The sequence below is a fragment of the Quercus lobata genome, chromosome 3 (genome assembly GCF_001633185.2).
Source record: "Quercus lobata isolate SW786 chromosome 3, ValleyOak3.0 Primary Assembly, whole genome shotgun sequence".
In the NCBI taxonomy this organism is placed as follows: Eukaryota; Viridiplantae; Streptophyta; class Magnoliopsida; order Fagales; family Fagaceae; genus Quercus; species Quercus lobata.
Genome location: NC_044906.1, coordinates 31241695 through 31269031, shown reverse-complemented (window position 1 = coordinate 31269031; position 27337 = coordinate 31241695). Strand labels below are relative to the sequence as shown.

The 27337-nt window shown below is 32.3% G+C and overlaps 1 pseudogene; it reads right to left on the bottom strand.

Moving 5' to 3' along the window:
- Window positions 1–12198: 12198 nt before the first annotated feature.
- LOC115982064 overlaps window positions 12199–27337 on the bottom strand; it is a 107694-nt pseudogene continuing 92555 nt past the window's right edge.

Sequence of the window (27337 nt, the reverse complement as noted above, 5' to 3'; positions counted from 1 at the left end):
AAAACCAGAAAATTTTGCAAAAAATTGCCCAAAGAGAGAAAAGGCAGCAAAGCTCCTTGAGCAAGCCTAGATTCATGTAGAAGACACTCCCTTTTCTGATGTAGAATCACTTTATTCGTTAGATGACGAATACTCTCCTCAAGCACTAGTAGTCATGGGATATTCTACAACAGAAGAAGACCCAGATTCTGAATCAGTGACCTCAGATCCAGAAATTCAAGCCATCTATACTTCTTAGCCTACTTTAATCTCTTGGGCAAGCCCCATTCCTATTGCCCAAGTTCACATTCTCCTTGACTCCTATCCCAGACCTACCCCCGTTATTGCCTTTTTTGATACTAGAGCAGCAGCAACAATCATTCATCCCAAAATATTACCTGAAGAATTTTGGTTACCTCCTTACCAGATGTTCCGTGTAGCAAATGGAGAAACAATCCCAATTACAAAAAGAAAAAGAAAAAAGAAAAAAGAAAAAAGCAAACCCATACTCATCAGAATTTTTCCAACCCTCACTATAAAACTCCAAGTCCTTGGATCCCCTCTCACTAGTAGAGACCTTCTTATAGGTTTTGATATCCTTCACCAGATATATAGCCTTAGATGCTCATCAAAAGGACTTTCACATAAACAACACCTCCTTACCTGAACCCAAGTCCCTCACTTGTTTGTTGTTGATCCTTATGATTTCTTAAGATTCCAGATCATTAATGATTGTTGTGCAAATAGCCACTCTGAGTTCTTACTAAAAAATCCAAATCCTTTGTGGATGAACCCAGACTTTTTCATACACATTCCCTTTAAAAAGAATGAAGATGTCAATCCTACAAAGGCTAGCCACAGAGAAATGAATCCAAAACATTTAGCTCTAGCCAAACAAGAGATTTCCACATTCCTCACTGAAAGTCTTATTGAACCCACTTCTTCCTCGTGAGCTTGTGAAGCCTTTTATGTTAACAAGAATGCTGAGTAAATCCGAGAAAAACTCAGATTGGTAATCAACTACGAATATCTCAATCATTTTCTAGCAAATGACAAGTTTCCTTTGCCAAACAAAAGTGCTCTCTTCCAGCATCTTTCAAATGCAAAAGTGTTCTTAAAGCTTGATCTTAAAGCAGGATTTTGGCAGCTAGGAATTTATCCAAAAGACAGATACAAAATAACATTTTGTATCCCAGATCATCATAACCAGTGGATGGTTATGCCCTTTGGACTAAAAAATGCTCAATCTCAGTTCCAAAAGACAATGGTAAACTTGTTTCAACCTCTCCTGGCAAATGCATTGATCTATGTAGATGATATCCTCCTCTTTTCAAAAGATGCAAATTCCCATGAAAAATTGCTAACTGAATTAACAATTTAGTGAAATCTCAAGAGATTATGCTCTCAGAGAAAAAAAAATGGTCATTGGGCAAGCATCAATAGAGTTTTTGGGAATGACTATCTTATTGACACCCTATTTTGCAACCCGCATTTAACCTCACATAAAGGGTAATTTCACCTTGGAAATATGCATCTTGATTTTGATTATTAGATCCTTAACCTCATTTCACCAAAATGATCTTGATGTTGTAACGATCAAATCGACTGGTCATAAACCCGAATGGGACTACCATATTGAAAGTTATCATCAAATCAAGTTTTAATGGCTGAGATGCACCATCACAAATTGAGTCCGACTATATATGATTATAAACAATTGATTTCAATTGGTTATAAGTATAATCAATTTGAGGTCAATGATGTGTCATAATTTGATTGGTTAGGACTATATTATATGGTAGGGTTGCACATACCTAATTAACTAGATAGTTAAACATTAATTATTCAATGAGTAATTTGAGCAATTATCTTTTAATTAGAGTAAATTTGGAACCAATTAAGTCTGAAATGAGAGTGATTGAAGCCATTTAATGTTAATTGGGAGCTAATTTGGGACCTATTAATGTTAATTGTGTTGAAACCATTTTCTAACAAATGACCTTTGCTCACCATTTTATTGATATCTCTCAGAATATTTTGAATAAGTGAATGAGGTTAATTTTCCCAGAAACTAGACATCTGGGGTTTCAATTTGAGTACAAGAATGAGACAATTCTGATCACAATTGAGCCAGATATGATTTTTCGAAGTTAGCTCTACAGGCTGTTATAGCAGTTACGGGAAAACCGAACTTTGCTTGCTCCTCACTCTCATCAATCTCCACATTTAATGCCCCAGATTTCCCTAAAGGCTAAAATGAGGTCTAGGTTCATAATTCTTTGTCAACCCTCATTAAATGGTCTTCCATTCATATTTCCTCCACCACTATTATATAAACTCCCCCTCTCCTTCATTCCAAAAGACACAACCCCCCCCCCTCTTCCCTCTCTTGAGTTCTAGTGAAGTTGAGTAGTCTTGTCATATCATGGTTTTCTTGAGACTCAAGGTATTGAGTGAAACTCACTCTTCCTCTCCTAACTCTTCTTTTCCTCCACCCTTAGGACCTCTACCAAGAGTCTCCTCCTCCACCATATGGATCTTGCATGAAGGTATGATCCTTTTCCCTAACTTGTTTTTTGTGTTGCCATGATGAGAATTTAGGATTAAAGCATGATAGTAACTATTTAAATTCTCTTGAATATGTTTGAATGTTTTTAAATGTTCTTATGTGTTCTTCATATGTTCTTGGTTTTTCATCACATATTCATGCATAACACTAATTTTAATCTTAAATCCACATAAAAAATATGAAAAATATGTTTGTTTAATAATTCTTTCAAATCCTCAAATCTAGGATATCACCATCCACACACATTCACTAGAGTTTATTTTTCAATCCAAATGCCATGCTTAATAAATGGAATTAGGGTTTATCACATGCACACACAATGAATTAAACATGCAAATTGATGGAAAACATATTGGATGATGTGATATGAATGTTGGCCACTATAGTCTAGAAGACCGGTTTCACCAGGCAAGGTGGGTGCCTAACACCTTCCCACCTTGTAACATAGCCTCCGAACTTAGATCAAGGGTTGATAGACCAATGCTAATCCTTATAATTTTCAATTTCTAAATTGTAATTAGGAAACAAAACCATGTACTTTATCTTAAATTTTATCTAGGACCAAAGCCATATAATTTCCTATGATTAATGTAAATTCAATTTCAAATTAATAAAATAAGGCACTTTTCAATTTTGGTTTTCTTATTTATTCCAATAATTAAATAAGTGGCGACTCCATTGTTAAACCCTTAATCTAAAGGGGAAAATATAACTAGTCTAACCTCCATTTTGAGAGGCAATAACATGACTCCACTCATTCACGTGGGTTTGGCCCAACATCCTATAAAAACAAGCCGGGGGCGCGGTCTCTCACATATCTCAGATAGAAAGTATACTCTACAGCCACATATTGCTACATCTCTCAAAGAGTTTTCAAACAAGCTTTCTAGTGCCAAACAGATACAACAGTTTCTTGGAATTGTTAATTATATGTCTGATTTTATACCAAAGATTTCCAAGTACAGAAACTGTCTAGCTCAACTTTTGAAGAAGAACCCCCTAGAATGGGATTCACTTCACACGAAAGCAGTCTAGCAATTGAAAAAATTAGCAGAAAGGCTTCCTCCGTTGCAAATTCCAGGACCAGGCAAGCGAATACTACAGAAAGATGCCAGTGATGAATATTAGGCAGTAGCTCTTTTTGAAGAGACTGATGAAAGATGAATACTTCTAGATATAAAAGTGGTGCATTCAAGACCTCAGAACTCCATTACCATTCCACGTTTAAAGAAATACTTGTAGTAAAGAAAGGAATTGATAAGTTCCAATTTCATCTCCTTGGGCATAATTTTCTAGTTGAAATGGACATGTCTTCATTTCCAAAAATGCTTCAGTTCAAAAGGAAGATGCTCCCTCATCCCCAACTGCTCAAATGGTCAAATTGGTTTTCATAGTGGTCTTTCCAAGTCAAGCATATCAAAGGAAAAGATAATTTGATCACTGACTATCTTTCTAGAAATCCCCAACTATTAGTACCACAGTCATTCCTTCAACTTTGTGTGTATACCCTATCACAGACCCACCCTCATCCTCACAATCATATTCCACAACTAATATGATAGAAAGCCTTCCTTCAGATATAAAAGACCACATAAAAACCTGACCCTTGAAGCCAGATCCAAAAGAATCATCAAAGTCCTCCATGATTCCCTTAAACAACATTACAACCATTTTCTTGCCATCTATCTTGACCGTAACCAGCCATGGAAAACACCTTTTGCCTTTTGGATATCTAATTGGACTATTTTCCATTACCTTTACATGTGGCATTTGCTCAATGAGTATTATTTGTGCATTCATTTTGAACTAGGATTTTACAAGCTCCTTTTCCCAAACAATAATAAATATTTTGAAAAATTCTGGTTTGAAATTCTAAAAAATGATGCTCATAATGGAAATTGGAAACAATATACCACTGCAATTCATCCAAGATTTGGATACAGAATTACTGTAGGATCCATGATTGTCAAGTTTAATTCAAAAAATGATAATCAAGCAGAAGGAATCTTCCACCCGGTAGAAGTCCATTGGCTCACTAATCCAAATGATTCTCTCCATTTGCATGTGGACCCCTCTTGGTCATGTTTCCAGAAAGCACTTAGGTGGACAGAAACTCTCAACACAAGAATTGAAAATCCGAATGAATCAGGTCCAAGTTCTCCAAAAGTCTATCACCAGTAATTGCCACATGTTGATGCTTGGGAGCTACCCAATCCCCTTCTAGCTGGCCACCATTTTATAAACAATGACCCTTATTGTGACAATCATGACCCAAATTGGCAAAGCACAAAAATACACTTTGTCTTCCTGGCTAGATATTATTTATAACTAGTTGCTAACATGTGTGATACACTGGAAAGGTATTGAATATGATATATGATTTAATCTTGGTTTATTTTACTACCATCATATAAATTGAATTTGTAAAGCTAAAATATATATTAACACTTATATGTTGTAGAATGAAGAAAAAAAAATGTCTTGTACAATTATTATTATTTACAATGAATAAAAAAACTTATGGAACATTTAAAAAAAAAAAAGATTTTTATTTTTGTTAAAAAAATTGATAAGTGCAACTTTTGATCTAACCTAGAAATAAAATTTATAAAAAAGGAATTCAATGCATTAAAAAAATTTATTTTGCTAAATTTATTGTTTAACCACACTATCATTTGATTTGAGAAATTTGTTTAAAATCCATAATTCATAATCCATAACTCGTAGATTCCCATTAACAAATTATGGATTATTTATTTATATACTAGAAAAACCATTTACATATAATGGAGCAAAGCCTCTTTTTTTTTTTTTTAATTTAAATATAAGTAATAAGAATTTTATTGATATAAAAAATCATCGTGTTCACGATCGATGATGAACACTCTGAAAGAGAAACAAAAACATAGAAATCAAGAGCTAGAGCTAAATCTAGCAGATTGTATAAAAGTAGAAATGGAGATACATTGTGTAAAACCCCATATAATGGAGCATATGCTTGAAATAAAACACTTGAAACATAAAATTTAAATTCACACCAAAAAACCCACCATCAGAATTTCTCAACCAACCTAAACAAATAAAGAGATCAAAACAAGTTTCATTAGTTTCAAGACTGTAGTTTAATATTAGATACTTGGTGTCTGCCCTAGAAAAGTCATATATATAGAACTGAGTCTAGCCTTGAAAAATAAAACACTTGATGACTTGAGAGGTAATGGAGATTTAAAAACAAAACAAAAGAAAGAGAGCAACGAAGAAAACTGGCCCTTGAAACAACAAAAATCTGAACCTAAAAGGATATAAAAATAAAAAATCAAAATCAAAATCAAATTTAAATTCTCACCAACAAAACCCACCATCAGAATTTCTCAACTGACCCAAACAAATAAAGAGAGCAATACAAATTCCATTAGTTTTAGGATTGTGATTTAATATTAGATACTTCGTGTTTCTAAAAATATGATTCTAAAGATTTCAACAGTATCTAATAAATTAAAGAGCTTAATAGAAAACAAATGGAACAAGAGACTAAATTCAATAAGGACAGGGTATAAACCCTTTGGTTTACACTAGTCAATACGAACATGCCACATCAGCTTTTTACTTGAGACTCATTGTAAAATCAATACATCCTAATACACTTAATATCATTGTAAAATCAATACATCCTAATACACTTAATAACGTCTTTAACAAAAAACCTATTTCACGTTTTCATACCTGATGTGAAAGAGAATCCCTAAAATCTCATCTCCCTCCTCAACTCCTCTGTCTCCCATTGCAAACCTTGCTAGACCTCTGTTCTCCGCCACATCAATTTGCCAGAGTCGCTACTTCAAGGTCTGTTTTGCTATACTTTTTATCGGATTTTACTAGGTGATGAAAGTGTGTTTGGATATCTTGACTGTATGGGTTTGCACAGTAACATAAAATTTTGTTTTTTGTTCCATAGTTAACAAAGTAAGTGATGAAAGTGTGTTTTTTGTTCCATAGAATCCTGCCTTTTATTGGTAGTCGCCGGAATCTTGTTTTTTGTTCCATATTTTGAAATATTGATAGTTGCTGTTAACATAGGATCTTGTCTTTTATGAATTTCCAATGTGTAATTGAATAGGCTTAATGATGTAATTCAATTAGTATCAATTTATACGAAGAAATCTCTGTAGCATTTGCTTGAGCCAACGATCGGAATGATTGAGAAAGCTCGAAATCCATTTGGGAAAAAGATGAAATCAAGAAAAATTAAAACTTGAGCAAACCAGTTGAATTGATGAAATTTCAAATTTGAAAAATTAAAACTTGAGCAAACAATGCAGGAAACGATGAGATTTCAGATTTTTTTTTTTTTTTTTTCCTTTTTGGTATAGGAAAGGATGAGATTTGGGTTTTAGTTTGTTTTCAAATTAAAGATGTTGATGAAAGTGTGAGTTAATTAAGATATTATTGGGTGTGGTAGGATGTATTTCTTATTAAGTGAAAGGCTAATGTGGCAATCTATTATTGGATGTGTAAAACAAAGGTTTTACTCTCCATCTTTATCAAATTTGAACTCATTGAATGAACAAACTAAAGAGTATCAAACATACGGAACCATATAACTAATTAAATTATTCTATGAACAGTGGAAAGTCAAAAACCCAACTCTTCCATGGCTTTTATATCATAAGAAAGCACTTGTTAAATTGTCTTAATTGAGCTGAAACATTCCAATTCTCAAAATAAAATATAGAACCCACAATTCAAAGTCATACCATGCAGTGATTCTGAGCCCAACGAATATGACTGTATAATGCAACAACAATAACGAAACAATAATGCAACAAATAACGTAGATAAATTCAAAACAAAAGACACTATTTGTAATATAAGGTTTCTAATCCTAAGCAAATTTGGAGTTGGAATACAAAACTTACTTGGCTAGAATGTGCATTACCAATGTGAGCAAAGAGGGAGAGGGCATGAAGAGACTAAGAAAATAGGGAGGCTGCGATAATATTAAAGATATTAGCTATTCTAATTATTTCTGTTTTTGATGTTGATTTTTCAATATCACATCTGAAAACAAAAGGATTAAGAAATGGAAAAACAAAAGGGACATATCCAGCTTTAGAGGCATGAGTACTCATGCCTCTAAAGCTAGATATGTCCCTTTTGTTTTATTAGATATATTCCTACCTTTGTTGGTTTTATTACAATTTGAAGGTCCCACATCAGTATATATGAAGCAAGAAGTAGGGAAGTAGATGTACTTCAAGACATAAAATCAAATTAGAAAATTTAATCCATGAATGCCTTTTTACACTTGCTAAATATAGCTGATAGTTCCATGATGCATGAGTGTTTTCAAGTGTTTTCTATTGTTTGCATTGTTTTCAAGTGTTCCAAGCTTAGGGATTTTTGCAAGCCCAATCCAACACAATTTCCGGTGTTCTCATTGTCATAGGTAATTGGCTGTAGCTACAGGCGCTGGACTGACTGATCAAGTACCATGATGCTTGTTGGAAACTGGCTGATCAAGTACCACGATGCTTGCTGACAATTTTTTGTGATGAAACAAAATCCTTGATGGATATGCATTTTGTGATGTAAAAACTTTTGTTGGGAACTTGTTTTGTTTATGTAATTATTTGGGCAATGAACTTGCTGCATTTATGTAATTATTTGGGCAATGTAATTAATCTTTTGACAATGAACTTGTTTTGTTTGCTGGCAATTGGTTGGGAACTGTTGAGCGTCGGCAATTTGTTTTGTTGGTTCCAATTGGTTGGGAACTAGCTTGTTTTGATTTGAACAGGTAGGAATGTGTTTATGTAATTACAGGTTTTGTTTTGGGCAGGAACGTGTTTAGGAAGAATTTTTTTTTTTTTTTATATTACCTATAGCCGGGTTTTTAAAAATGTGGCTACAGAAAAACCAAAGGTCGGGACCTATAGGCTACGTCTTATAGACCCTATAGCTGCGTTTTTTCACAACCCATAAGCTAAGACTTATAGCTATGTTTTTGTAAAAAACGCGGCTATAGATCCGCTTTGGGCTGCGTTAAGAACGATGTTATAAGTTGTACCTATAGCCACATTTTAAACGCAGCCCAAAGCGGGTCTATAGCTGCATTTTTTTACAAAAACGCAGCTATAAGTCTCAGCTTATGGATTGTGAAAAAACGCAGCTATAGGGTCTATAAAATGCGGCTTATCGGTCCCCGTAGGGGGCTATTGTTGCGCAGGATAGGCTACGTTTGAAAACGCGGCTATAGAAACGTAGCCCATAGCCTATAGCTGTGTTTTTAGGGTCTATAGCTGCGTTTTTCAAACGCAAACGCAGCTATAGACCTCGTTTTTTGTAGTGAGTTGAGGTGAAGCGTAGATGATGTTACGGTTGAAACTTGAAAGTCCAAAGAGCAGAAACTACACAACTGTGTCTTTCAAAGGGAAGGGAAGGGAGAGCACGTAGGTTCTACTATTCTAGGGTTTAAGCATAGATGATGTTTCAACTTTTAAAGACTGTTTAGTGAGAGGCCTGCGTTTAAATGAGACCCCAGAGAGAGAGAAGGAATTGTCGAATGGTTAGGTTTTAAAATTAAGGGCATTAAAAATTTAAGAAGAAAAGAAGAATGATGTGGAAATTTGCGAGAGTTTCAAATCCTATGTGGCAAGCTCTTATAAGGATAATTAAAAGTAATATAAAAAAAAAAAAAAAAAGAGTAGAAGGCTTCATTTTTAGTATATATAGATTAAAAAACACATAGGAAAATGAGTGTGAGTTAAAATACTTAGTATTCTCAAAAGAAAAAAAATAGTAGGTTAATCCCACATCGGAAAATGAGTATGAGTTAAAGAGGTTTAAAGTCTGTGCTGTGTATCCAAGAGTTAGACCATTTTAGATATATACCATTGTCAGTTTCTTTAAAACATTCTTCTCTCTTCCTTGTGTGTGTGTGTGTGTATGTGTTAAAATACTTAGTATTCTAAAAATAAATAAATAAAGATTAAAAAACACAGGAAAATAGTTGAAGCCGGAGGTTTTGGCTATGGCAGGTTGACCCTTTAATAGTTTTTTTATTTTTATTTTATTTATATAAGATAGAAATTCTACTCTAGCTTAATTTAAATGTACATATGTGTGAAACTCCCTCTTGGAGTCTTGAACCTCGGTCATTGCCTGATGTAGGACAGAATCTTCAAATTAATTAATGTAATTTGTTATATTTGGCATTTTTATGTAATTTTTGTTATTTTAGGTTTAGGGCATTTATTTCTTTGTTTTTAGGTGCTTTTAATTCTTTTTAGATCAAATTTGGTTCCTGTTATAGTTAGGTATTAATTAGGACTTATTTTAAAATATATTTTCTTGTCTATGAAATTTTACGGAGCCCTTAAATAAGCCCCTAAGTCTCTAAACGTTTGTCATAGATTATTATCGATAAAATACAGCCAATTTCTTTCTTTAGTGGATTCCAATCTTATCACCTTGTGAATTAAAGAAACCTCTTGTGAATTTGAGGTTTACTATAAGAAAACTAATAGTTTAGTTTCTGTTCCATCAAAGAGAGCATCGTGTGTACTTTCTTCAGACCAAAGGAGTCAATTTCGTATTAGAGGTCATTTCGGTTTGATCAGGATAATGATATATTTCAGTACTGGACAATACCAATGTATCGTTTCAGGATTACCACTATATATGTGTGTGAGTGTTATATGTAATGATAGTTATTTATTTTTATCAACATATAGAAATAATAATTTTAATAGCACATACCACACATCTTTAAAAAACAATCTTTCTAATATCTTTTTAATTATTATTGGACTAATTAATTTAATTTCATATTTATTTCTTTTCATACCATGCATAATATTAGCTCAAGCCAATTCTTTGCCTTTTATAGAAAAAGAAGAAAAAAAGCTCAACACTTTTCTTATTCTAGTTTTCTCTTCCCACCTTTTATTCTCCCTAGTGTCAACATTTATTTTATTCTTTCAGGGTGCGGTTTTTGTCCAGTGCCTTGTGACACTAGATCCACTATGATCATGACACGTGTCTGAAAATGGACACATATCATGATCGCAATGGGTCTAGTGCATTGGAGGCATTGGACAGAAGCCACGCCCATTCTTTCATTTCCTTTTCTATTGTTGCACGCTTGAAGCTAGTTGCCTAAGTACCAACCTATCATTCCTATTTCCAAGTTCCAACACATCATAACTTCTCACGCAATCTCTTCACAACCACATGTTATCTCTTCCTCTTTCAAATTTATTTTGTCTTCACTCTTCAACTTCATTTCTTCCCCATTAGTTACAGATCTATTTCTCTCTCTCACAGTATCACACCACTCTATCTCTTTCAGCATCATTCTAGTATTTTTTTCTCTTAACTTCAACCCAATTTTCAACGTATGAATCATTGACGCCTCTCTTCACCACCAATTGGTAGTCATCACTGGTGTGAGAAGGAGAAGGAGGCAAAGAGAGACAAAAGCTTAGTATGGCATGAGGAGAAGAAAATGGATTCTAGCCGATTAGTGAAAAAAAATGGATCGAAATAAGCAAGGAGAAAGAAAAAATGCAACTAATTATGTAAATGAGGTTGGAAATAATTAATATTTGTTGGTGTTTTTTTAACCATTAGATCTCACAAAGATTTATGGTGTAAAAAAAAAGTGTAACTTCATTTTTTTTTTTTTTTTTAGCTTGAGCTAACAAGGTAATTAAAGGTTTACCTGTTGATGCAAAGAATTATATTGAAGCCAAGGACTAGGTGGAAGATACCCTAAATTAAGGATGTGCAACCAATCCCCCATTAGCCAAAACCAACTTGGTCCAACCCATTCCGCCAGGTTGGGTTGGTTTTTAGGGGTTGGTGAGTTATGTTGTATTGTCAAAACTTTTTTTAATGGTGGGTTGGGTTAGGTGCTGGTTAATAGATTTGTTTATCAATTGAGTTGGGATAGAACTATATAATACCCTACTAACAATAGAATAATAAAACTAATTTATGTTTATTTTGTTTCTCAAACTGAGTTGAGATAGAATTATTTAATATCTTACTAACCAAATTCAATGTCATTTGGTTTGATTATTTGTGTTGGTTTGAACTTTGAAGCACTAATAAAATAGCTTGTGTTGGTTTAGTGCTATGTAGAGATTTATTAGGTTATAAATTTTCTCTTCTTTGTGTTAGTATTGTTCTAATGCTTAATTAGAAATTAAAAAAAAAAAAAAAAAAAAAAAAACAAAAAAACTATCCAACTCATGAGTCCAGCCTGATCCAAGTAAGTTGGGTCAGACCCCTATAATGGGTTGGGTTGAGTTGGATTTTTTTCAACCCGACCATAGTAGATCAGATAAAAAAAAAAAACCTTAACTTAGAAGGATTAAGAAAATAGCATTCAATCAACAAAAGAACATTAATTAAAAACAGTTGCAGATATAAAGAAAATTATATTTCCACAAAAATATAATAGGCAACTAAAAAATAAAAGAAAAATTTGCCATAGAAACATATTACATAAATGAAAAAAAAAAAGAAAAAAAGAAAAAGAAATCTTTCATACAATAAATGTGTAATGTTAGAATATATAGTTCCATACGTAAACATCATAATAATAATAAATGACAGTTAATAACTATAATATAGAAATGTCACTGCTCCAAGTCCTCGACCCTAGCTACCCCTGTAAGACAAGAAAGAGCATGTTAACCAAATATTAGAAGCCATATATAGAAGTTTGAATGCACCCTAAAGAAAAGAAATTTCAAATTAAAATACGTTTCTTACTTAGAAAAGCACTTCTTCCAGAGCTTGTTCCATCACATCATCAACGGGACAATCTGGTGAAGAACTTTTTGGAGTTCGTTTAAATAATCTTCTGATTAACGTACAGAAGTGAGTTTTTGGAACAGGTATCAGTTTTCCAAGAACAGCAAGGGGCCAACTGAATAGAGAGAGAGAGTTCCATTAGTTAAAGATGAAAAAAATGTGGATATTCTCTAGAAACTATAATATAATACATGTATATGTTTTTCACATTGACGAGTCTTTTTATCATCACACCATTTGCTAACAATCTTTTACGATAACTTGATAACTGGTTAACTCTTGAATGGTGGTTAATCATTTTCACAGACTTATCAAAATTTTCAGTTTTTTTTTTTTTTTTTTTTGGTTTCACAATAGTTGCTAAGAGCTTCCAAGTTCACTTTGACCAACGGACCTTATGAAACCGATAACCACGGAGATCAGCCATTGTGACCAATTCAACCTCACTGTGGAGGCATACTTCCCAAGAAAATTGATGATAACAACCTAAGAAACAGCAAGAAATTTTATAGTCCAAGCAAGATCCTTTAAAAAAACAACAATAAAAAGAAGTAGAAAATGTAACACAAGTCTCACCTGAAGCAGAACAGTTACTCCCACTATCCCCATGAAACAATGGTTTTTGGTAATTCCTCTGAATACATTAAATTCATCTGGCTTCCGAGCATTAAATGCATCGAAAATCTGAGATTGGAACAATTAGATCCTTCACAGTTCTTTCTCAAAAAAAAAGATCCTTCACGGTTCACATGCTTAATCTCTAACACATATCAGTCATGAAAATTGATATTAGGTTGGCACTTGGCAGGTTAACTTTACGACCGGGCACAAGTGAATCACACAACGGAAAACTATTGTTCGCCCGTGCATACTTAATTTTAACTCCTAATTTCAATATAAACCCTCCTTAGGGTTCATGGTAACCGTAGGATTGAAATATAATGAAAATCATTATGTTTGTTTCCATAGAAAACTTTTTATGAAGGTAATTTTTTCGTATTTTCCTGTGTTCGATAACAACATAAAAAATTAGATAAAGAGATTATTTTTGGTCAACGAAAAACCCTATTAAAAATATGACTTCATTTTTACAGATTGGTTTCCAATAAAATTTTTTAGAAAACAATTTCATCTCATACCACGCTAAGTAAAGAAAGTTAATAATCAAGAAAGAGACAATTGAAAACAACTTTATTTCATTTTAAGGTCATTATCAACTATAGGAAAATGAGGTAATTTTTCAAAACATACTTTTTAGAAAATGATTTATTTTTCAAAAAACATTAATGTATTAAAAAAAAAAAAAAAAAAACAAAGTGACCATCATGGCTTTTCTCAATGGACATTGGGCAAGCCCGTGTTTAGTATTGGCTAAAAAAGAATTTTTTTTATTATTATTTAACTTCTTTTTGCTATTATTCATGAGTCTCATTATAATTTTTGATACTATTCATGAGTTCCACTATATTATTTCAGCTCGCTTTCAGCTTTATTTATTGTACTTTCAACAAAAAAATTTCGATTGGTATGGCAGGTTGCCTGCTAGAATCAATGAACCCGGCTTAGATCCATTGACCCGTTTATCTAGACCGTTTATTGTCATTGACTTGTATTGACCAGGCTACTGTAACCCATTGACTGAGCCAGTATGACTTCCGTAAATTCTTTGACCATTGACTTTCTTAAAAGGGTTGACATTTTCAGTCCAGGTGCTTCTTAGCTAGTTTATTAAGCATGTTGATTTCATTTTTTTTTTTTTTTTAATTTTTAAATTTAATTTTTTATTTTTTTTGCATTTGAGATGACGTAATAGCCGACTCAACATGAGGTCTCTCATCCCATTCAAGTCATCCTTGATGGAGACCATTACTCTCAATGGGTTCAAGTCATGGGCATCTCCCTCAAATGCCACAATGTTTGGCTCTATCTATGTGACTAGCAACGCAAGGAGAGAGGTTGCTGATGTCTTTGCCCTTTTATCTTGAAGATTAGGATGAAGCCAATCACCAAATCTTCACTCCACTCCGCAACATCTCCACTCCTTTAATTAATATGGAGTTTGGAGGCTATAAAATGGCAAGGAAGTTTGGGATACGCTTAACTTTATATTGGATTAGTCATTTTATATAAGGTATAATGTAGGTGTCGCTAGACATTTTCCTAGAGTCATTTTCGACTTCATTTTATAAAAATCAAATATATTTATAGAACAATAGAGACTTCTGTTTAATAGTCTTTAAAAAATCAAAAGAAACTCAACATTAATTGTGTAATAATCATTTTCTTTTAATTTGATGAGTAAATAAATTACCTGACAAAGTATGAAGGAGTTGAATATCATAGTATGCACAACTTGGCCAGAATGTTTATTCGTGTCATGCTCCAAATTCAGTAAACTTCTACCTTGGAATTTGAGGACAAGCAGGACGCTGACCTGATATACAGCCTGCGATTTCCAACCCAACATTAACAATATAGCTATAACACAATAAAGAATTTATTTTTTATGTGGTTAATAAGGAATCTGCTTACTTTCAATGCGCTTTTTAAAGGAAAATTAGGTTAAAATTTTCTAATAAGTTTAAAGACGTATCAAACTAATGTACATTCAGGACGAAATTAGCATTTGGATTTGGGGTAGCGATTCTGCTACTGGTTGCTATAGTGGCTTTGGCTTGCGACAGCTTAACTACTAAGGGTTTTTATTTTTATTTTTGTGCCTTTGTTGCGTGCGTCTACTGCTGGATAAGAAAAATTATTTTGTTTAAATTTTTTTTAAAGGGTTAGATTGTTTGTTTTTGGTAAGTTGATTGGGTGTAACTTTTTTGGGCTTGTATATTTTGTTTTAAATTTTATGTCCATAAAAAAATTTATGGTCTTTAAAAAGTGGAAAAATGCTAAGGCAACAAATGTTTTTACACAAGTTACTGATGGTGTGAGTAATTATTGATAAATAAAAAGTTATGTAAGTAGTGGGTTCAGATGAAAATAAATAATAATTTGTTACCTCAACATTTTGTAATAATATTGTAAAAAAGTTTTATGGATATAGCAATACTCTTAAAAGAATCAATGATATTTTTAGGGAGACGAAGTCTAATTTTATAGAACAAAATTGCTAAAATTGATATTTAGGTACATACTAAAAATCTTTTTTTTTTTTTTAATCCCATCCCCCCCCCCCCCCCCACCCCTCCCCCTCCATATATGCCTCCATTCATATGTACATTCATAGAGATTTCTTAAGAGAGGATCTCTTAAAGGTCTCAAGTAAAGAAGATTGAACGTTTTTTTAGGTCTTTGTAAATTGGGCCTATCAACATGGGTTTGAATAAAATGGAATCAAGCCTAAAACTCATTCTAGTTCTAGTATTAAATAGAGGTCAGTGGTGCAAAATTAAAGAAGAATATGTGAGGACTCAAGCTCATAATGAAAAGAAAGAGAGTATCTATTGAAGTATCAAATAATTGATACAAATAATTGCCTTTAATCCTACATAACAAAGTGAAGAGAATGAGAGAGGTGATAAAGGAGAGAGTAGACACTACTCATACCACCACCCACACAAACACTAATTCTCAACTTTGCTGTTTTTACCCCAATTAAGAGTAGTGAATATGGTTAAGAGTTAGATTCAAGAGTTGAGTCCTTGGTCCCATGTTTTTTTTATATTTATAACAGATTAGGGAGGCAACTATTATCCATCTCCTCATAAGAATCAAATCGTTTGGTTGTTAATAAGATTAGTTGATTTAATGATAAATTTGAGTACTTTACTAACCATTGTCACTTTTCTGTGTTTGTTGAAGGGAAACACCCCCATAAAGAACCTGCTAAATTTGTAGGAATTGGTTAGATTACATAAATGCGGCTAGCCTACTTATCTTAGCATAAGGTGATTATTCCAAATTTTATGCCATTTTTGGATTTTATGGCAAATACATCACATGCATATTAGTGTTTTATATGTGTTTGTAGCCAACACATGGACTTCCTCATAGGCTTTTAGCTTTTATAAGTATTCCCAACTTACTATGTAAAGTCCGAACTTCGGTCCATGGGGAAACTCAAATAGGCACACTCATTACCTTACAACCATGCATACTAGCTCCTTCAATTCCCTAAATAAAATACATGCACTACAAAAAAACTAGGGCTATTCTGGCGTTTTTAAACTACCGAGATAGTAACAAAAAGTATCGGTATAGCCTAAAATGCCCTATCCCAGCACTTTTTTTCTTGACACTTTGTAGCGCTGCGCAACGAGTGTGGCAATAGGTCTGCTTGACCTACAATTGCCGGTATAGATCCCGTTTTGAGACCCTATTCTGGCCTTTTTTTTTTTTTTTTTTTTAAAGTATTGGGACATTCATCATCATCAGTTTCAAGACCTATACTAGTGCTTTTTAAAGATGAAAACCGTCGTTGTAGATGTACCTATGAAAATAGAATGCTACAAATAAAGATAATGGGCCCAAAAGGAGATAGACTTTGCTTTGTGCGGGCATGTAGAGCTTATAACAAAAGTAGCCTTCAACAAATGTTAAATTTGTGGTGCTAAAGCCATTCATTTTAATCTCTTATGGTAAGAACTACAATTGAAATTGTTTAGTGTTTTGCAAAACATAGTCTAGGGTTTGGAATATTTTGGATTTGTTTTGAGATAGATAGGTAGTGGGGAAGAAGGAGGTGGGATTTGAACCACAATGTGGCACAACAAAAGAATACATGTGGGGAAAACCCGTGCTGGACAAAGTGGGTCAGGACAAGTTAAGTGGGAGGGCGAATTTTTAATCTGAAGTTCAAAAAAATTAGATTTGGATCCAATGTAATGGTTAGGGCTATTGTACTGTGCAATTGCCCTTTGATATGAGAGAAAAATTAAAAATATTTAAAAAAAAAATTGATTCAAGGGCTGAGATTCAAAGTGAACATTTTAACTTTTAATCTCAATCCTTGAATTACAATTGCATGGTGCAATAGTTGAATTTAGATATAAAAATAATAATTTAAAAAAAAATAAAACAAACAAGAATTGGTTGGTGATGTGTGGCTTACTCTCTGCAGCTCTGCCCATGTAGGTTTGTGGAAGGCTTGTAGCTCATTTACTAAGACAAGTGGTGCGCGCGTTTGTATAAGTTGTTGGAAAATTGTCTTTTGAGTTTAAAATAAGCGTTTGTAAAAAAGTTATGAGGAGTTAAGATTGCAAAAGAGTTTTGGGTTTTAAAAACGCCCTCCTAATTTTCCAAAACATTTAACAAAATGGACCCAAGATAATAGACGCTATCTTCTATTCAGTTTGGTCTAGAATGTGTAATATTTGTACTCTCACCTTGAGGCTCTCTTATTATTCTTTTTTGTCAATTTACTATATATATAAAATAAATAAATAAAAATAACAAAAACATTGAGGCTTTCTTTAAGGAATAAATTCATATTAGTTTAAATTTGTATAAATTGGGTTAGTTGCTAAGGATTGGATTAGTAAATGGATTTATGAATTGGATTGTATTAGATTGATTTTTTTTTTTTTTTTTTTTTTTTTGATAATTTGATAGTTATAAATGGGAAAGAGATGATTTAAATTCTAGACATCTTTGTTAGAATCATCTAGAGGTGTCAATTAATTTACAAAACTCTAAACCTAGCATTTTAGGTTGACTTTTTTTTTTTTTTTTTTAGAATACTAAGTATTTTTAACACACACACACGGGAAAAAGGGAGAAGATTTTTTTAAAGAAACTTACAGTGGTGTAATAAACTTGAATTGTAAATTTGACAAGGATATTGGAACTAGTAACCTATTCCATTGGTTAATGAAAATTTAATAATTTTCATTAAATGTTGGAAAGAGAACAAGAAAAAGAAAAAGAATTAATTTTTTGATGAAATGATATTAATTTTATTAAATTAATTTCATTTGGTAAACTGCTTTACTCTTCGAAATCTTATCAAACAACAAACAGGTGAAGTGGTTGGTTAAAAGAATCAATGGTTTGAAAGAGGGCGCATCTAGCTTTGGGTTGGGGGGTTAATAAAACTTAAAAAGCTTTAAGGCTAACAACTAGTGGATAAAATTCCTTGACACGTCCTAAACTATCAGTTAGTGGTATTTACGCCCTCAGAACTTTAATTTTAGTCAATTTAGTAAATAAACTTTAGTACTATAACAAATAGACCCCTTAAACTTTTATTTTAGCTAATTTAGTACATAAGCTTTGGTATCATAACAAATAGACCTAAATGTTTATGTTGTTGCAGTAAGAGCCCTTCGTTTTTCGTTTTTTTTAATGGTTTGGTGCAAAAAGAAGTTAAATTGGCGAGGGGAAAAAACATATAAGGGTTTTTTTATTGCTATGATATCAAAATTTATATACTAAATTGGCAAACAAAAAAGTTAAGGAGGTCTATTTGTGACAATATCAAATTTTATGTATTAAATTTGCTAAAATAAAATTTTAGGGAGTATAAATGTAACTCCTTAAAGTTTAGGGAGTGTTGGCATTTTTCTCAAAACTAGTCCTCCTTTATACTCGTTTATACTTCTGTTATATTTGATTGCTCATACAATAATGAGTCCTCCAAAGGCTCCATAGAGTGCACATAGAAAATACTTAGTGCTAACAAAGGGAGAAAGAAGGATTTTTTTTTTTTTTTTTGAGTTTTTTTTTTGTGTTTTGTGTTTTTGTGTTTTTGTGTTTTTTTTTTTTTTTTTTTTGTGGGATTTTTTTTTTAATTTTATTTTATTTTATTGGAGATGATTAGAAATACTTATATATCTTCTTCCACAACTTGAACCCACGTACACCCACATTCTCTCCCTACTCTCCCAAAGACTTGGTGCCTAGAAAGGTACCTATTCGCCCAGATGATGCAGTGATAAGATTAAAGGACTTGAAAAGATAAAAAAAAAAAAAAAAAAATCAATAAAAATCTCTCCTATCTATCACCTTTGCATTCATCTCAATCTTTTCATCAACATTTTCAAATTTCTGACCCACCATCCTCCAGGTTCATCATCTTTCAATTTGCTTCACATTTCTAGAAATACAAACTAAAACAACCACCATCTACATCTACGCCCACGTAAGAGAAGAAGAAAAACAGAGAAAGTGAAAAAGAAGAGAGAGAAGAAGAAAAAGAGAGGGTGAGTTCAAAAGAGCAGAGGAGAAAGATTAATATATATTCATTATTTCAATTTGCTAAGGTTTAGTCCATGAGTCAGCTTAACAAAAGATGAGACAAGCTTAGTTGGGCAAAGTGGCTCTTTTAGAACCGCACAACTGCATAAGCAAAGTGAAACCATCCCAAGCCAAAGGTAGGTTATCTACAATTATCCTAATTAAAATAGTTTTTTGTTTATTTTTCTTATTATATGCTTGATCTTGAGGTTACCACTTACTTATAGGGATTCTAAGCACAATCTTCCCTTTCTACATTTTCAAATTCTGAGGAATAACTAGAATGGAGAGCATTGCACTGGGGTGGTGGGTAATCGGTACATTAGGATGATCATCGTATCTACAAAATATTACCCTGTAGTGTTATTTTGATCTTATGGGGAACTTATATTTTGTGATTATACTCGGTATTATGAATTATGTCAAGATATTTTGTGTTATTAATTATTCTGTAATTGACATTTGTTAGCCATTGAACTATTTTACGAAATTGGATTTTGACTCCTTTTATTTTGCCTCCTTTTATTTAGGCTTTACTCATTTGTGGGGGTCAATCTCTATTGGAATGCACTAAACTCATAAAATAGGATTACAATGATTATAACGACAACGAAAGCAACTGGTACACTTTCTACTACCTGAATTTTCCTCATCAATAGCATAAGCATTAAAGCATGTACCTGTATTAGCACGTTCCTCCATATGATATTTGTTGTAAGAGGTTCACTGAAAGCATACAATAACCATCAGTATATTTCATAAAACCATAAATGAAGCGATATTGTTATTCCCACAAACGCTAATAATTTCATGACAGATGTCCAGACATTTTAAAAAGAAACCATTTTGGTCAAAGCCAAACACCATAGCAACACTTCGTTAGGTCACGTAAGATGTAAACTAACAAATATATAACCATTTGAAAAGTTTAAAGATGAAAATTGGACTCTTGGTAAAGTTTAGGGACAATATTTTAAGCATAAGGAATGCTAATATGATTCTTTAAAAAATATATAAAAAAAAAATCAAAAATCAAAATACAAGAGTTTAGATTTTGGGTCCAAGTGAGGTCGGTCAGTAGTAGGGCTTAACCCAACCCATTATCCACAAAATCGGGCTGGACTCCCCTTTGCAAATCAAGTCGTGCATAAATGCACGGTTTAATGTGGGTGAATCGGCTATTTTAACTACCATCTCTACCTCAGTTCTTGGGTGTGCATTCTTTCCACACCTAGCTATCGAGCAGTGACATATCCAATTTAAGTAACTTGCAGCTATGGCACCCAACAATACTTATTATTATTATAATATTATTATTATTACAAGATACTTGTCATAAGTATATCTTCATCAGACTCACTAAGAATTTAAATGACTTTTTTGACAGGAGAATAACCTGACGGATGTGCGAGTAAGAGTCAGATGATGTGGATTTTATCAAAGATAAATTTATTCCCAAGTGGAAATGAGGTTGATAAAAGCTTGGAGATTTATGAGATTTCAAAATCGTTTCTCAATCTGGTGGAATGCATAGCTTTTCCAAAATGTTTAGATTGACATAGCATGACACTAAATTGAAGTAAAATAGTACGTAATATATTTTCAAATATAAGTTGCACAAATTTACAGCTCCCTTGTCCAAAACCAAAAATTATTACCTTCGGCTAACTGGGAGGCTATTCATCAGCTGATCAGTTGGTGGTTCAGTAGCCAATGCTAGAGTTCCAATAATACGCATGACAATATAAACCCATAAAAGCTATAAAACGAGCAAGAAATGTTGAACCATCAGCATTTTGCACATACACCCATGTACAAAGAGAGAGAGAAACAGAGAGCACAAACCTGTATGGAATTTAATGGACTACCGGAGGTAAAAGTCAAAATAATCAGAATTACTATCGACGCCACCGTTGAGGTACGTTGGAACTGATTGATTTTTCCAATATTTGCATATACAGATCGGCCCCACATGACAACCTACTTTCACAAGATCAAAAAAAAAAGAAAAAAGAAAAAAAAAGTTATTAACCACTAATATTATGTAGTACGATCAATAATTTAATAAAACAAGTCATTATAAATTAAAGATATGTGCGTGCCCAATTCGCTGATAGTGGGCTAACCTAGTAATTGGGCTCACAATTTACTTATTCTAATAGGTTTTTGAGTATCTTACAACGGGAAGTTCCTGAACAGGTTGACTAAAAATCCATTAATGTGGCTAACTTCCCTAACCGACCATCTTTTGGTCCTTCCTTCAGCTTGGTTCCTTTTCTAGTCTCTCCCCCTAGTGTCTAACCCCCTGTTCTCATGTCGTTCTCCTATTTATAGCCTCACCTCAGTGGACCATTAATGATTGTTTTTTCCAGCACTCTTGTGAAAAGGGTCCATTTAGATTATTCTTGACAAAAGGTGGCCCCACTTAGGAAATGGGAGTTTTGGAACTTGCGCTAGACGTCGAATATTGATCGACAGCGATATTACCCAAAGCACTACTGAGGTTACATGAACCGAGCTCGAATAGAACTAGACTCAAGGTCATTACAGTTACAGTCCTAATCTACCGGGCAAGGTGGACCACCCTCTAAGTACAATGGTCCATTCTTATTATTTGGTCTTATTGACATTGGGCCAAGGGTAATAGGTTCATGACCATATAGATACTATCAATAATTTAATTAAATTAATAATAATAATAAAGAGCTATAATTACTTTATATTTATAAAATAATTAAAAATAAATAATATAATTTCTTTTAAATTTTAACAGTATTTTAGTTTTTCTATTTGTTTTATATTTGATAATAAAGTTTCACTTAACGTAAATTATGTATGTTAATAATTTTAATGTACTTAAAATAAGTGGAAGGAGGAGATTAATTTTGGCGTACAACTTGTAATAGTTACACCAAAGCATGATGTGTATAATCCAAATTTATTATAAAAACAAAGTGATGGTAAATTGTAAAATAATGTAAAATAAATCTTGAGACTTCTCTTAAAGTTCCTGAAACACTTGGCAGTAGAATTTTAATTAGAGTAGGTTATTTTAAAATTTTTTTGAAATGTTGGCAATAAATTAAAGTTTACTTAGAATAATTATGTTAGTAATTTTAATATACTTAAGAGTATGCCCTCTGACATGAGGAAAAAAAAATGAAAAAGGAAAAAGGAAAAGCATGCACTTGGCATAAGCACATAACAACGTTAATTATGTTAGTATATAATTATATATAATATAATTTGGGGATGAGCCTGTATAATATTAATCTTTTTAAAAAATTTTACTTCATGGCGATTTTTTTTTTTTTTAATTTTTTTAGAAACAACTTCATGCCATGGTGACTTAATAAAGCAATTTAACTTATCAAAAAAAAAAAATTTATAATATTTGGGTTGAATTTGAAAGAAACCAAAACTATAAGAAATTATTGTGTAATTTACCAAATCTAAACACACACACACACATATATATTAATAGGTAAAGCTTGGAGAAAAGTCTAATTAGATTATACAATTGAAATCCAATTTGTGCCATGTATTTTAAATTATTTATTTTTAAAGAGTTTTATTTCTTAATTTTGGAGCCAAATGTGAGACCGCATTATAAATATTCATCCAAGCGAGTTATTGAGTACAAAAACTAAACAGTCTAGAATTAATGAACTGTAAAAAAACAAGAAAAACAGGTGCTTCACAATATCAAAAATTAAGAATTAATAAAAAGAGATTTAAAAAAAACATGGACAATTTTCTACCTAATAATATTTTTACAAAATTTTTTAAAGAGTTAACAAAATATAAGAATGACTATATATCAATAGTATTTAAATTATATATATATATATATATATAAAAGAATTATATTATGCATCTTAATGTATTTTTTTAAGTATATTCATGTATATCCATGGGATTACATGTTAGTTCTTTAATAATAGATGTTTACCTAATGCAAAGAGTTTATATATCCTTCTATAATTTATTTTTTTCCCCCGAGAATCAGCCTTCTATAAATAAGATAGCACTAATTGGTGCAACCACGATTCTAGGACCGAACTTAATTTTCTTTCTATACATATAATTATTAAGAAAAAATGAAGAAAAAAGAAAAAGAAAAAAAAGAGGGCACCTGTGTAAGATAAAGTCTAACCTTTACGACAGTAGCAAAACTGTCGTCCAAGATAATGATATCCGAGCTCTCTTTAGCCACGCCTGTCCCTGAAAGACCCATTGCAAGACCGATGTCTGCCTAAACTCCAAAATAAAAGAATAAAAATCAAGACTAAGAAAATAAAAAATTATTTTTAAAATTTACTCACATTTTATGTCTAATAAATTCGGTAAAATTACATTTTATTATCCTAAAACCTAAACTATACCCCAGATTATACTTTGCATCCCAAATTTTTTGAATGCATATTTTGCACCATAAACTATAACATTTGTTATACTTTGCATCCGTGCATTCAAAAAGAGTATACCAAAACTTTTATTGTTCTTATTCATGGGTTTTCAGTTCCCTCAATTAAGAGGACTGACAAACACTTGTTAATTAAAATAAACAAGATAGATTGATACTTCGATCTATTCCTATGTTTTGAGTTTTTTACCAAAAAAATGAATTGGGATCATTATGTCCAAGGTTCTCAGACCCAAACCGGACCGGGAGGTCGGACCATGAAATCCGGGAACTGGATTGAAATCTGGTTTTTTAAGCAGAGAGAACTAGGTATATGTGGCAATTCCGTGAACCCCTAAAACCGGGGTTGGACCACACGGTTCATGTAGAACCGGTGGCAAGAACTGTGTGGTCCAACCCCTTAGCAATTTTTTTTATTTTTTATTTTTATAAAAACAATTTAACATAATTTTATTCTACTTAATTAAATTATCTATCTCTTATAAGGAATAAAAAAAAATTATAATTAAAATCCTTCAAAGATATTCAACTTTACTTCAAAAATTAATAAAATTTTTTAATGTTTTCATGGTTATTATTTTATTTTATTAACTTTTTAAATTTAATTATTAAATGAAAATCATTAAATTTCCCTCACATATATAGATATATTAGTCAATTTTGCTAGTTTTATAAATTTAATATCTATATTTAGGCTTTAGTTAATTATTAAATTAATTATGACGTCATCATGGTTGACCTCGATTCGACCTCAGTTCGAACTCAGTTCGAACTCAAAAATCTTGAACCTCTCCCTTTTACAGTTCAATGAACGGTCCAGATCTGAAAACCTTGATTATGTCATTCATTTGTTATGGACCCAACTTTTATATGTGTTGCTTTAATGGAATTAAGATCTCCAAATTGATAAATTGATTACTTCGAATGAGTCTAAGCCTCCACGTTAAACTAGTTAACAATTTGTAACTTAATATTTCATGACTTTTTTTTTTTTTAATCAACATCTAAATTTATATAAGATAGACTTTCATCTAGATAAAGATAAATTCTTTCCTGTCATCTATCAATAAAACTAATCATAATCCAAATTAATATATTTGAATAAATAGCTCTACCATTATTTATCCAAAATAGACACATAATATCTAATTGCTTCTTATATTTCATGTAATACTGATCTTATTACATTGTAACAACCATTACATGCTAATAATATCCTTAATTTTATTTTATTTTTAAGAAAAGGAAGAAGTAGGAGATGTTGTCAAACCTCACGCAGAGCAGGAGCATCATTAGTCCCATCACTAGCTACAGCAACAACATGTCCTCTCTTTTTCAATGCTTTTACAAGCAAAAGCTTGTCATTGGGAGAGCACCGTGCCATCACCTATAAATTGGATAAATAAGGTTAATCTTTCTACCAAATTAGCTACAATAATTTAATTATAGAACTTAAGTGTACACTTTTTTTTTCTAACAAGAAAGAATAAATAAACCAAGGATGAGACAATTGTAGCAGATATACAGATATCCGTTCCACAATTTGTTCTCTTTGTAAATCTGATAAGGCACGAAATGCTCTTCCATCAATGAGATTCGGCACCGTAGCATCTGCATCCGAAACTAATATTCCACACTCCACAGCTATTGTTTTTGCAGTTTGGACATTATCACCAGTAATCATGCGCACCTATGGCCGGAAATTGGAGATACTCCTTTTAATAATTTGTATCACATTTAAGAATAAATAAATAAAAAATTAATTAAAGAAATATCCCGCACACTGCATTGCTCCATGATCAACATATTATTATAAAGAAAATGAAACTAAAAAAACACCTATGAAAGGGAAAAAAATAAAAGGACTTATAATGATTCTCTTTAAAATTGTGCAACAAGAAATATTTATTTAATTGATAAAACTAGAAGTGTTTTCTCATTTTTACTGAAACTTCACATACACGTTAGACCATTATATATACTGAGTCTGCGTATGTAGTCTAGTCGGTGGCTTTATAAATTAACCATGTTACCAACATAGGGCATCCTACCTCAACTTGAAAATACGAGAAAGTAACGCAGTTGTTTAGTTGCTATATTTATAAACAGCATTCAGTAAAAGGAAAAATTAAAAAAATAAAAAAAAATAATAATAAAAAAATTCATTGGTCCCATACTGCATTGAAATGGAACATCACTTAACCCAATCAACGAAATTTCCATTTGTTAAAGGGAAATGACATGAACAGTTGATTTAATCTACAAGCAATATCATGAGGACATTTACACAAATTTAAATAACATAGAATCCCAAATTAAATGTGAAAGCTCAATTAGTGTAGAAACACTAATACTTGTTTAGACTCTCAATTTTAAATTACAGCTTAGTTGTTTTTACTCTAACTTAACTAAGTGTAAAACAAGAGTAAAAAATGCGCAATAAATTAGAACACTACTCTCATGCATAAGCAAGTACAATAAGCAATTAATGTAAATCTTAAAGAGTAGAGAAGAGAGATGTAAACACAAGATGACACCGAGACATGTTATTGAAGAAGAAACCGAAGTATTTAGCTAAAAACCTTTCTACGATCCTCCTAACCGAAATTAATCTACTAGTGAATAAGTTGGAGTATACAAATATCAAAAAGACCCTATTAACCTAATCTGTATTTGAGCCCTCTAAACTCCAGCTACAAACAGACTTTTCAGAGTCTTGTCTTCACTAGTTATCTAGATCCCACAATTCCACCAAATTGCATCCGCCACTCAATTACTTCTTCCAATACTTCCCATAAACACCAAAACTTCTCTCAATATTTAGAATGGGTGAAGTAAGTATTTGGGTTAAGAACCTCTCAAGGATGTTTAGATGGAGAGGTAGGAGTAATGGAAACTTTTAAAGAAATGATGTAGAGGATTGTGGGTAAACAATCTCTAACTTTCAAGTTTTTGGTTAGGGTTTTCTCTCTCAAAAGTTTCTTGTAAAGACTCCTTGTTCTGCTTACATTTTGTGGGTAATGGGGGTTTATATAGTATTGATAAAGGTATGAGAAAAGGCACATTCAAAATAATCAGGTAGAGAGTTTCGCGAGTCACTCACGACTTGGCCTGAGTCGCAAATGACTCGCGAAATCTAGCCTGTTAAAAACTCTTCAAATTCTAGTATGTGCTTCTCACATGGCCTGTTTCGTAGGTTGGCACTCGCGAGCCAGTCGCAAGGTAGTTGCGAAATCCTCATCTTCATGGAATCTTCAACAAACTCTCACACACAACCCTTATATTAAATCCCACAAAAATACAGGAAAATGATTGAACAGAATTACAATCAAATTTGACACGAAATTAAAGCCAATATA